The 13,008-nt window shown below is 43.5% G+C and overlaps 1 protein-coding gene across 2 annotated transcripts in view; it reads right to left on the bottom strand.

Moving 5' to 3' along the window:
* Window positions 1-13,008, bottom strand: part of LOC118380601 (F-BAR and double SH3 domains protein 2-like) — a 115,566-nt gene that overhangs the window by 92,609 nt on the left and 9,949 nt on the right. The window lies entirely within an intron of this gene.

Below are 13,008 nucleotides of genomic sequence, written 5' to 3' on the forward strand. Positions count from 1 at the left end.
CTCACTTCCCTAACCTTTCTGCCCTCTCCCTCACTTCCCTAACCTTTCTGCCCCCCCTCTTCCTCACTTCCCTAACCTTTCTGCCCTCTCCCTCACTTCCCTAACCTTTCTGCCCCTCTTCCTCACTTCCCTAACCTTTCTGCCCCTCTTCCTCACTTCCCTAACCTTTCTGTCCCTCTTCCTCACTTCCCTACCCTTTCTGCCACTCTCCCTCACTTCCCTAACCTTTCTGCCCCTCTCCTCACTTCCCTAACCTTTCTGCCCCTCTTCCTCACTTCCCTAACCTTTCTGCCCCTCTTCCTCACTTCCCTAACCTTTCTGCCCCTCTTCCTCACTTCCCACTCCTCACTTCCCTAACCTTTCTGCCCCTCTTCCTCACTCCCTAACCTTTCTGCCCCTCTTCCTCACTTCCCTAACCTTTCTGCCCCTCTTCCTCACTTCCCTAACCTTTCTGCCCCTCTTCCTCACTTCCCTAACCTTTCTGCCCCTCTTCCTCACTTCCCTAACCTTTCTGCCCCTCTTCCTCACTTCCCTAACCTTTCTGCCCCTCTTCCTCACTTCCCTAACCTTTCTGCCCCTCTTCCTCACTTCCCTAACCTTTCTGCCCCTCTTCCTCACTTCCCTAACCTTTCTGCCCCTCTTCCTCACTTCCCTAACCTTTCTGCCCCTCTTCCTCACTTCCCTAACCTTTCTGCCCCTCTTCCTCACTTCCCTAACCTTTCTGCCCCTCTTCCTCACTTCCCTAACCTTTCTGCCCCTCTTCCTCACTTCCCTAACCTTTCTGCCCCTAACCTTTCTCCTCTTCCTCTTCCCTAACCTTTCTGCCCCTCTTCCTTACTTCCCTAACCTTTCTGCCCCTCTTCCTCACTTCCCTAACCTTTCTGCCCCTCTTCCTCACTTCCCTAACCTTTCTGTCCCTCTTCCTCACTTCCCTAACCTTTCTGCCCCTCTTCCTCACTTCCCTAACCTTTCTGCACCTCTCCCTCACCTTCTGCCCCTCTCCCTCACCTTTCTGCACCTCTCCCTCACCTTCTGCCCCTCTCCCTCACGTTTCTGCACCTCTCCCTCACCTTTCTGCACCTCTCCCTCACCTTTCTGCACCTCTCCCTCACCTTCTGCGCCTCTCCCTCACCTTTCTGCACCTCTCCCTCACCTTCTGCCCCTCTCCCTCCCTCCCTCCCCTCTGTTCCCTATCCTCCTCCAGTCCTCTTTTCCTCCCTTTGTCTACCTACCTTCCCCTCTCCCTCCATTCCTTTCCTCCTTCCCTCCCTCCAGCATATCACATGCTTTCAGGCTCCATGAGTTCACACTCCAAATATGCACACTCTCTCTCTCTCTCACACACACACACACACACACACACACACACACACACACACACACACACACACACACACACACACACACACACACACACACACACACACACACACACACACACACACACACACACACACAATCCCCAAAAGCTCATTTACACCTGGTTAAATATGAAATATTATCTATTGACTGGTATCACCGAGGACAGAATATGGCAGTTTGAATCCTGCAGACAAGCTCACATAACTAGCATTCACAGGCTTTCTGATAGGTGTGGTTGTGTTATTTAATGACCTGTGGCTGTATTGTCGACCGTGTTTGTTCATAAGTAATGTGTTTTGACAAAGGCATGAAAACTAAATGTCCTCAAGAGAGAGGACGATAAATGAAATCTGAATTAGAAACGCATGTGATCATGTTAGCTTCCTCCCATCTGAGCTTCCCACTGTACTCAGCAGCCTGGATTCATAAACTAATTAATGAATAAAGTAGATTCGTTCAAACAACCCTTTCTTCCTCTCCTCCTCCCTACATCCTCCTCTCTGTCCCTCTTCATGAAGAAACAAAAACATTCCTTTCATCTCTGTGGCCAGAGAGAGATCAACCATTACCCACAATCCTCTGGTCCTTCCCACCTCTTCCTGTCATTCCTGACTGTGTGAAGGTTATTATAGTAAACTAAATCTGAAACTAATACGAAAACTAATCATGAAAGAACAATTTAGTAACTGAAATAAAATACTTAAATTCAAAACTCAAACTACTTGTGGAATCGATAACAGCTGGGAAACAGTTTTAAGCAAATCAGAGACCCAGCTGTTGTATAATATAAAATAAAAACAATCATGAATGATGTTAAGTTTTAGTTTGGGCAAAAATAGCTACTGAATCTGGAAGGTAAATAAAATACATTTCTAAACAAATGTTAATCGTCACATGATTCATAAACAAAAGGTTTACTTACGGGCCCTTCCCAACGCAGAGAGAAAGGAACTGGAGAAACATTACAAAAGTCAAACAAATAATAATGAGTAATGATAACTTGGCTGTATACACGGCCCTCCATTTCCTGTGGCCCGTCATCAGCTCCTCTGTCTTATTCACGTTTAGGGAGAGGTTGTTGTCCTGGCACCACACTGCTAGGTCTCTATTTTTTTATTTTACCTTTATTTATACTTCTCCTGTCTTATCCGGTGTCCTGTGTGAATTGATGTATGCTCTCTCTAATTCTCTCTTTCTCGGAGGACCTGAGCCCTAGGACCATGCCTCAGGACTACCTGGCATGATGACTCCTTGCTGTCCCCAGTCCACCTGGCCGTGCTGCTGCTCCAGTTTCAACTGTTCTGCCTGCGGCTATGGAATCCTGACCTGTTCGCCGGACGTGCTACCTGTCCTTGACCTGCTGTTTTCAACTCTAGAGACAGCAGGAGTGGTAGAGATACTCTGAATGATCGGCTATGAAAAGCCAACTGACATTTACTCCTGAGGTGCTGACTTGCTGCACTCCATGAGAGACTGCCTGTTCCGCGAATGCAGTAAGAAGCGAAGGTAAATTGCTAGCTAGCATTAAACTTATCTTATAAAAAACAATCAATCAATCATAATCAACAATAGTTAACTAGTTAGTGGTGGCTGCTTTGTGTGATGTATTGTTGTCTCTACCTTCTTGCCCTTTGTGCTGTTGCCTGTGCCCAATAATGTTTGTACCATGTTTTGTGCTGCTGCCATGTTGTTGTCATGTTGTGTTGCTACCATGTTGTTGTCATGTTGCTACCATTCTGTGTTGTCATGTGTTGCTATGTTGTCTCTTTATATAGTGTTGTCTCTCTTTAGAGAGAGAGAGACAGAGAGACAGAGACAGAACGAGAGAGACATTGGGATGGTATCTTCGGCTTGCAAGCCTCACCCTTTTTCCTCCAAACATAACGATGGTCATTATGGCCAATCAGTTCAATTTTGTTTTAACAGACTAGGACATTTCTCCAAAAAGTACGATCTTTGTCCCCATGTGCAGTTGAAAACCGTAGTCTGGCTTTTTTATGGCGGTTTTGGAGCAGTGGCTTCTTCCTTGCTGAGCGGCCTTTCAGGTTATATCGATATAGGACTCGTTTTACTGTGGATGTAGATCATTTTGTACTCGTTTCCTCCAGCATCTTCACAAGGTCCTTTGCTGTTGTTCTGGGATTGATTTCCACTTTTCGCACCAAAGTACGTTCATCTCTAGGAGACAGAACGCGTCTCCTTCCTGAGCGGTATGACGGCTGCGTGGTCCCATGGTGTTTATACTTGCATACTATTGTTTGTACAGATGAACGCGGTAACTTCAGGCATTTGAAAATTGCTCCCAAGGATGAACCAAACTTGTGGAGGTCTACAATATTTGTTTCTGAGATCTTGGCTGATTTCTTTTGATTTTCCCATGATGTCAAACAAAGAGGCACTGAGTTTGAAGGTAGGCCATGAAATACATCCACAGCCTATCAGAAGCTTCTAAAGCCATGACATCATTTTCTGGAATTTTCCAAGCTGTTTAAAGGCAGAAGTCAACTTAGTGTTTGTAAACTTCTGATCCACTGGATTTGTGATATAGTGAATTATAAGTGAAATAATCTGTCGGTAAACAATTGTTGGAAAAATGACTTGTGTCATGCACAAAGTAGATGTCCTAACTGACTTGCCAAAACTATAGTTTGTTAACAAGAAATGTGTGGAGTGGTTGAAAAAATGAGATTTAATGACTCCAACCTAAGTGTATGTAAACTTCCGACTTCAACTGTATATGTGTCTATATGCCCGTCTAGCTATATGCCCGTCTAGCTATATGCCCGTCTAGCTATATGCCCGTCTAGCTATATGCCTGTCTAGCTATATGCCTGTCTAGCTATATGCCCGTCTAGCTATATGCCTGTCTAGCTATATGCCTGTCTAGCTATATGCCTGTCTAGCTATATGCCCGTCTAGCTATATGCCCGTCTAGCTATATGCCCGTCTAGCTATATGCCCGTCTAGCTATATGCCCGTCTAGCTATATGAGTGTCTAGCTATATGCCCGTCTAGCTATATGCCCGTCTAGCTATATGCCCGTCTAGCTATATGCCCGTCTAGCTATATGCCCGTCTAGCTATATGCCCGTCTAGCTATATGCCCGTCTAGCTATATGCCCGTCTAGCTATATGCCCGTCTAGCTATATGCCCGTCTAGCTATATGAGTGTCTAGCTATATGCCCGTCTAGCTATATGCCTGTCTAGCTATATGCCTGTCTAGCTATATGCCTGTCTAGCTATATGCCTGTCTAGCTATATGCCCGTCTAGCTATATGCCTGTCTAGCTATATGCCCGTCTAGCTATATGCCCGTCTAGCTATATGCCCGTCTAGCTATATGCCCGTCTAGCTATATGCCCGTCTAGCTATATGCCTGTCTAGCTATATGCCTGTCTAGCTATATGCCCGTCTAGCTATATGCCCGTCTAGCTATATGCCTGTCTAGTTATATGCCCGTCTAGCTATATGCCTGTCTAGTTATATGCCCGTCTAGCTATATGCCCGTCTAGTTATATGCCCGTCTAGCTATATGCCTGTCTAGCTATATGCCTGTCTAGTTATATGCCCGTCTAGCTATATGCCTGTCTAGTTATATGCCCGTCTAGCTATATGCCCGTCTAGCTATATGCCCGTCTAGTTATATGCCCGTCTAGCTATATGCCCGTCTAGCTATATGCCTGTCTAGCTATATGAGTGTCTAGCTATATGAGTGTCTAGCTATATGAGTGTCTAGCTATATGCCTGTCTAGCTATATGAGTGTCTAGCTATATGAGTGTCTAGCTATATGCCTGTCTAGCTATATGAGTGTCTAGCTATATGAGTGTCTAGCTATATGCCTGTCTAGCTATATGAGTGTCTAGCTATATGAGTGTCTAGCTATATGCCTGTCTAGCTATATGAGTGTCTAGTTATATGCCTGTCTAGCTATATGCCTGTCTAGCTATATGAGTGTCTAGCTATATGCCTGTCTAGCTATATGAGTGTCTAGTTATATGCCTGTCTAGCTATATGCCTGTCTAGCTATATGAGTGTCTAGCTATATGCCTGTCTAGCTATATGCCTGTCTAGCTATATGCCCGTCTAGCTATATGCCTGTCTAGCTATATGCCTGTCTAGCTATATGCCTGTCTAGCTATATGCCCGTCTAGCTATATGCCTGTCTAGTTATATGCCTGTCTAGCTATATGAGTGTCTAGCTATATGAGTGTCTAGCTATATGCCTGTCTAGCTATATGCCTGTCTAGCTATATGCCTGTCTAGCTATATGCCTGTCTAGTTATATGCCTGTCTAGCTATATGCCTGTCTAGCTATATGCCTGTCTAGCTATATGCCCGTCTAGCTATATGCCCGTCTAGCTATATGCCCGTCTAGCTATATGCCCGTCTAGCTATATGCCCGTCTAGCTATATGCCCGTCTAGCTATATGCCCGTCTAGCTATATGCCCGTCTAGCTATATGCCCGTCTAGCTATATGCCCGTCTAGCTATATGCCCGTCTAGCTATATGCCCGTCTAGCTATATGCCCGTCTAGCTATATGCCTGTCTAGCTATATGCCTGTCTAGCTATATGCCTGTCTAGTTATATGCCTGTCTAGCTATATGAGTGTCTAGCTATATGAGTGTCTAGCTATATGCCCGTCTAGTTATATGCCCGTCTAGCTATATGCCTGTCTAGTTATATGCCTGTCTAGCTATATGCCTGTCTAGCTATATGCCTGTCTAGCTATATGCCTGTCTAACTATATGCCTGTCTAGCTATATGCCTGTCTAGCTATATGCCTGTCTAGCTATATGCCTGTCTAGCTATATGCCTGTCTAGTTATATGCCTGTCTAGTTATATGCCTGTCTAGCTATATGAGTGTCTAGCTATATGAGTGTCTAGCTATATGCCCGTCTAGCTATATGCCTGTCTAGCTATATGCCTGTCTAGCTATATGCCTGTCTAGCTATATGCCTGTCTAGTTATATGCCTGTCTAGCTATATGAGTGTCTAGCTATATGAGTGTCTAGCTATATGCCTGTCTAGTTATATGCCTGTCTAGCTATATGAGTGTCTAGCTATATGAGTGTCTAGCTATATGCCTGTCTAGTTATATGCCCGTCTAGCTATATGCCCGTCTAGCTATATGCCTGTCTAGCTATATGCCTGTCTAGCTATATGCCTGTCTAGTTATATGCCTGTCTAGTTATATGCCTGTCTAGCTATATGAGTGTCTAGCTATATGAGTGTCTAGCTATATGCCTGTCTAGTTATATGCCCGTCTAGCTATATGCCTGTCTAGCTATATGCCCGTCTAGCTATATGCCCGTCTAGTTATATGCCTGTCTAGCTATATGAGTGTCTAGCTATATGAGTGTCTAGCTATATGAGTGTCTAGCTATATGAGTGTCTAGCTATATGAGTGTCTAGCTATATGAGTGTCTAGCTATATGAGTGTCTAGCTATATGTCTAGTGTCTAGCTATATGAGTGTCTAGCTATATATGAGTGTCTAGTTATATGAGTGTCTAGCTATATGAGTGTCTAGCTATATGAGTGTCTAGCTATATGAGTGTCTAGCTATATGAGTGTCTAGCTATATGAGTGTCTAGCTATATGAGTGTCTAGCTATATGCCTGTCTAGTTATATGCCCGTCTAGCTATATGCCTGTCTAGCTATATGCCCGTCTAGCTATATGCCCGTCTAGTTATATGCCTGTCTAGCTATATGAGTGTCTAGCTATATGAGTGTCTAGCTATATGAGTGTCTAGCTATATGAGTGTCTAGCTATATGCCTGTCTAGTTATATGCCCGTCTAGCTATATGCCCGTCTAGCTATATGCCTGTCTAGCTATATGCCTGTCTAGCTATATGCCTGTCTAGCTATATGAGTGTCTAGCTATATGCCTGTCTAGCTATATGCCTGTCTAGTTATATGCCTGTCTAGCTATATGCCTGTCTAGCTATATGCCCGTCTAGCTATATGCCTGTCTAGTTATATGCCTGTCTAGCTATATGAGTGTCTAGCTATATGAGTGTCTAGCTATATGCCTGTCTAGTTATATGCCCGTCTAGCTATATGCCTGTCTAGTTATATGCCTGTCTAGCTATATGAGTGTCTAGCTATATGAGTGTCTAGCTATATGCCCGTCTAGCTATATGCCCGTCTAGCTATATGAGTGTCTAGCTATATGCCTGTCTAGCTATATGCCCGTCTAGCTATATGCCTGTCTAGCTATATGAGTGTCTAGCTATATGAGTGTCTAGCTATATGCCTGTCTAGCTATATGCCTGTCTAGTTATATGCCTGTCTAGCTATATGAGTGTCTAGCTATATGAGTGTCTAGCTATATGCCCGTCTAGCTATATGCCCGTCTAGCTATATGAGTGTCTAGCTATATGCCTGTCTAGCTATATGCCCGTCTAGCTATATGCCTGTCTAGCTATATGAGTGTCTAGCTATATGAGTGTCTAGCTATATGCCTGTCTAGCTATATGCCTGTCTAGTTATATGCCTGTCTAGCTATATGAGTGTCTAGCTATATGCCTGTCTAGCTATATGCCCGTCTAGCTATATGCCCGTCTAGCTATATGCCTGTCTATGCCTGTCTAGTTATATGCCTGTCTAGTTATATGCCTGTCTAGTTATATGCCTGTCTAGTTATATGCCTGTCTAGTTATATGCCTGTCTATGCCTGTCTAGCTATATGAGTGTCTATATGCCTGTCTAGCTATATGAGTGTCTAGTTATATGCCTGTCTAGCTATATGAGTGTCTAGTTATATGCCTGTCTAGCTATATGAGTGTCTAGTTATATGCCTGTCTAGCTATATGAGTGTCTAGTTATATGCCTGTCTAGCTATATGCCTGTCTAGCTATATGCCTGTCTAGCTATATGCCTGTCTAGCTATATGCCTGTCTAGTTATATGCCTGTCTAGTTATATGCCTGTCTAGTTATATGCCTGTCTAGTTATATGCCTGTCTAGTTATATGCCTGTCTAGCTATATGAGTGTCTAGCTATATGCCTGTCTAGTTATATGCCTGTCTAGCTATATGCCCGTCTAGCTATATGCCCGTCTAGCTATATGCCTGTCTAGCTATATGCCTGTCTAGCTATATGCCTGTCTAGTTATATGCCTGTCTAGTTATATGCCTGTCTAGTTATATGCCTGTCTAGTTATATGCCTGTCTAGTTATATGCCTGTCTAGCTATATGAGTGTCTAGCTATATGCCTGTCTAGCTATATGCCTGTCTAGCCCGTCTAGCTATATGCCTGTCTAGTTATATGCCTGTCTAGTTATATGCCTGTCTAGTTATATGCCTGTCTAGTTATATGCCTGTCTAGTTATATGCCTGTCTAGTTATATGCCTGTCTAGCTATATGAGTGTCTAGCTATATGCCTGTCTAGCTATATGCCTGTCTAGCTATATGCCCGTCTAGCTATATGCCCGTCTAGTTCTATGCCTGTCTAGTTATATGCCTGTCTAGCTATATGAGTGTCTAGCTATATGCCCGTCTAGTTATATGCCTGTCTAGTTATATGCCTGTCTAGCTATATGCCCGTCTAGCTATATGCCTGTCTAGCTATATGCCCGTCTAGTTATAGTCTATATGAGTGTCTAGCTATATGAGTGTCTAGCTATATGAGTGTCTAGCTATATGAGTGTCTAGCTATATGAGTGTCTAGCTATATGAGTGTCTAGCTATATGCCTGTCTAGCTATATGAGTGTCTAGCTATATGCCTGTCTAGCTATATGAGTGTCTAGCTATATGAGTGTCTAGCTATATGCCTGTCTAGCTATATGAGTGTCTAGCTATATGCCTGTCTAGCTATATGAGTGTCTAGCTATATGAGTGTCTAGCTATATGCCTGTCTAGCTATATGAGTGTCTAGCTATATGCCTGTCTAGCTATATGCCCGTCTAGTTATATGCCCGTCTAGTTATATGCCCTGTCTAGCTATATGAGTGTCTAGCTATATGAGTGTCTAGCTATATGAGTGTCTAGCTATATGAGTGTCTAGCTATATGCCTGAGTGTCTAGCTATATGAGTGTCTAGCTATATGAGTGTCTAGCTATATGAGTGTCTAGCTATATGAGTGTCTAGCTATATGAGTGTCTAGCTATATGAGTGTCTAGCTATATGAGTGTCTAGCTATATGAGTGTCTAGCTATATGCCTGTCTAGTTATATGCCTGTCTAGCTATATGCCTGTCTAGTTATATGCCTGTCTAGTTATATGAGTGTCTAGCTATATGCCTGTCTAGCTATATGCCTGTCTAGTTATATGCCTGTCTAGTTATATGCCTGTCTAGCTATATGAGTGTCTAGCTATATGAGTGTCTAGCTATATGCCCGTCTAGCTATATGCCCGTCTAGCTATATGCCTGTCTAGCTATATGCCTGTCTAGCTATATGCCCGTCTAGCTATATGCCCGTCTAGCTATATGCCCGTCTAGCTATATGCCCGTCTAGCTATATGCCCGTCTAGCTATATGAGTGTCTAGCTATATGCCTGTCTAGCTATATGAGTGTCTAGCTATATGCCTGTCTAGCTATATGCCCGTCTAGCTATATGCCTGTCTAGTTATATGAGTGTCTAGCTATATGAGTGTCTAGCTATATGCCCGTCTAGCTATATGCCCGTCTAGCTATATGCCCGTCTAGCTATATGCCTGTCTAGCTATATGCCTGTCTAGCTATATGCCTGTCTAGCTATATGCCTGTCTAACTATATGCCTGTCTAGCTATATGCCTGTCTAGCTATATGCCTGTCTAGTTATATGCCTGTCTAGCTATATGCCTGTCTAGCTATATGCCTGTCTAGCTATATGCCTGTCTAGCTATATGCCTGTCTAGCTATATGCCTGTCTAGTTATATGCCTGTCTAGCTATATGCCCGTCTAGCTATATGCCCGTCTAGCTATATGCCTGTCTAGCTATATGCCTGTCTAGCTATATGCCTGTCTAGCTATATGCCTGTCTAGCTATATGCCTGTCTAGCTATATGCCTGTCTAGTTATATGCCTGTCTAGCTATATGCCTGTCTAACTATATGCCTGTCTAGCTATATGCCTGTCTAGCTATATGCCTGTCTAGCTATATGCCTGTCTAGCTATATGCCTGTCTAGCTATAGTCTAGTTATATGCCTGTCTAGCTATATGCCTGTCTAGCTATATGCCTGTCTAGCTATATGCCTGTCTAGCTATATGCCTGTCTAGCTATATGCCTGTCTAGCTATATGCCTGTCTAGCTATATGCCCGTCTAGCTATATGAGTGTCTAGCTATATGCCCGTCTAGCTATATGCCTGTCTAGTTATATGCCTGTCTAGTTATATGCCCGTCTAGTTATATGCCCGTCTAGCTATATGCCCGTCTAGCTATATGCCCGTCTAGCTATATGCCCGTCTAGCTATATGAGTGTCTAGTTATATGCCCGTCTAGCTATATGCCCGTCTAGCTATATGCCCGTCTAGCTATATGAGTGTCTAGTTATATGCCCGTCTAGCTATATGCCTGTCTAGCTATATGAGTGTCTAGCTATATGAGTGTCTAGCTATATGAGTGTCTAGCTATATGAGTGTCTAGCTATATGAGTGTCTAGCTATATGAGTGTCTAGCTATATGAGTGTCTAGCTATATGAGTGTCTAGCTATATGAGTGTCTAGTTATATGCCCGTCTAGCTATATGCCCGTCTAGCTATATGAGTGTCTAGCTATATGCCTGTCTAGCTATATGAGTGTCTAGCTATATGCCTGTCTAGCTATATGCCCGTCTAGCTATATGCCTGTCTAGTTATATGAGTGTCTAGCTATATGAGTGTCTAGCTATATGCCCGTCTAGCTATATGCCCGTCTAGCTATATGCCCGTCTAGCTATATGAGTGTCTAGCTATATGCCTGTCTAGCTATATGCCCGTCTAGCTATATGCCTGTCTAGTTATATGAGTGTCTAGCTATATGAGTGTCTAGCTATATGCCCGTCTAGCTATATGAGTGTCTAGCTATATGCCCGTCTAGCTATATGAGTGTCTAGCTATATGCCCGTCTAGCTATATGAGTGTCTAGCTATATGCCTGTCTAGCTATATGAGTGTCTAGCTATATGCCCGTCTAGCTATATGAGTGTCTAGCTATATGCCCGTCTAGCTATATGAGTGTCTAGCTATATGCCCGTCTAGCTATATGAGTGTCTAGCTATATGCCCGTCTAGCTATATGAGTGTCTAGCTATATGCCCGTCTAGCTATATGAGTGTCTAGCTATATGCCCGTCTAGCTATATGAGTGTCTAGCTATATGCCCGTCTAGCTATATGAGTGTCTAGCTATATGCCCGTCTAGCTATATGCCCGTCTAGCTATATGAGTGTCTAGCTATATGCCTGTCTAGCTATATGCCCGTCTAGCTATATGCCTGTCTAGTTATATGAGTGTCTAGCTATATGAGTGTCTAGCTATATGCCCGTCTAGCTATATGAGTGTCTAGCTATATGCCCGTCTAGCTATATGAGTGTCTAGCTATATGCCCGTCTAGCTATATGAGTGTCTAGCTATATGCCTGTCTAGCTATATGCCCGTCTAGCTATATGCCTGTCTAGTTATATGAGTGTCTAGCTATATGAGTGTCTAGCTATATGCCCGTCTAGCTATATGCCCGTCTAGCTATATGCCCGTCTAGCTATATGAGTGTCTAGTTATATGCCCGTCTAGCTATATGCCCGTCTAGCTATATGCCCGTCTAGCTATATGAGTGTCTAGTTATATGCCCGTCTAGCTATATGCCTGTCTAGCTATATGAGTGTCTAGCTATATGAGTGTCTAGCTATATGAGTGTCTAGCTATATGAGTGTCTAGCTATATGAGTGTCTAGCTATATGAGTGTCTAGCTATATGAGTGTCTAGCTATATGAGTGTCTAGTTATATGCCCGTCTAGCTATATGCCCGTCTAGCTATATGAGTGTCTAGCTATATGCCTGTCTAGCTATATGAGTGTCTAGCTATATGCCTGTCTAGCTATATGAGTGTCTAGCTATATGCCTGTCTAGCTATATGAGTGTCTAGCTATATGAGTGTCTAGCTATATGCCCGTCTAGCTATATGAGTGTCTAGCTATATGCCTGTCTAGCTATATGCCTGTCTAGCTATATGCCTGTCTAGCTATATGCCTGTCTAGCTATATGCCTGTCTAGCTATATGCCTGTCTAGCTATATGCCTGTCTAGTTATATGCCTGTCTAGTTATATGCCTGTCTAGCTATATGCCTGTCTAGCTATATGCCTGTCTAGCTATATGAGTGTCTAGCTATATGCCTGTCTAGCTATATGCCTGTCTAGCTATATGCCTGTCTAGCTATATGCCTGTCTAGCTATATGCCTGTCTAGCTATATGCCTGTCTAGCTATATGCCTGTCTAGCTATATGCCTGTCTAGCTATATGCCTGTCTAACTATATGCCTGTCTAGCTATATGCCTGTCTAGCTATATGCCTGTCTAGCTATATGCCTGTCTAGCTATATGCCTGTCTAACTATATGCCTGTCTAGCTATATGCCTGTCTAGCTATATGCCCGTCTAGCTATATGCCCGTCTAGCTATATGCCTGTCTAGCTATATGCCCGTCTAGCTATATGAGTGTCTAGTTATATGCCCGTCTAGCT

The sequence above is a fragment of the Oncorhynchus keta genome, chromosome 18 (assembly GCF_023373465.1).
Source record: "Oncorhynchus keta strain PuntledgeMale-10-30-2019 chromosome 18, Oket_V2, whole genome shotgun sequence".
In the NCBI taxonomy this organism is placed as follows: Eukaryota; Metazoa; Chordata; class Actinopteri; order Salmoniformes; family Salmonidae; genus Oncorhynchus; species Oncorhynchus keta.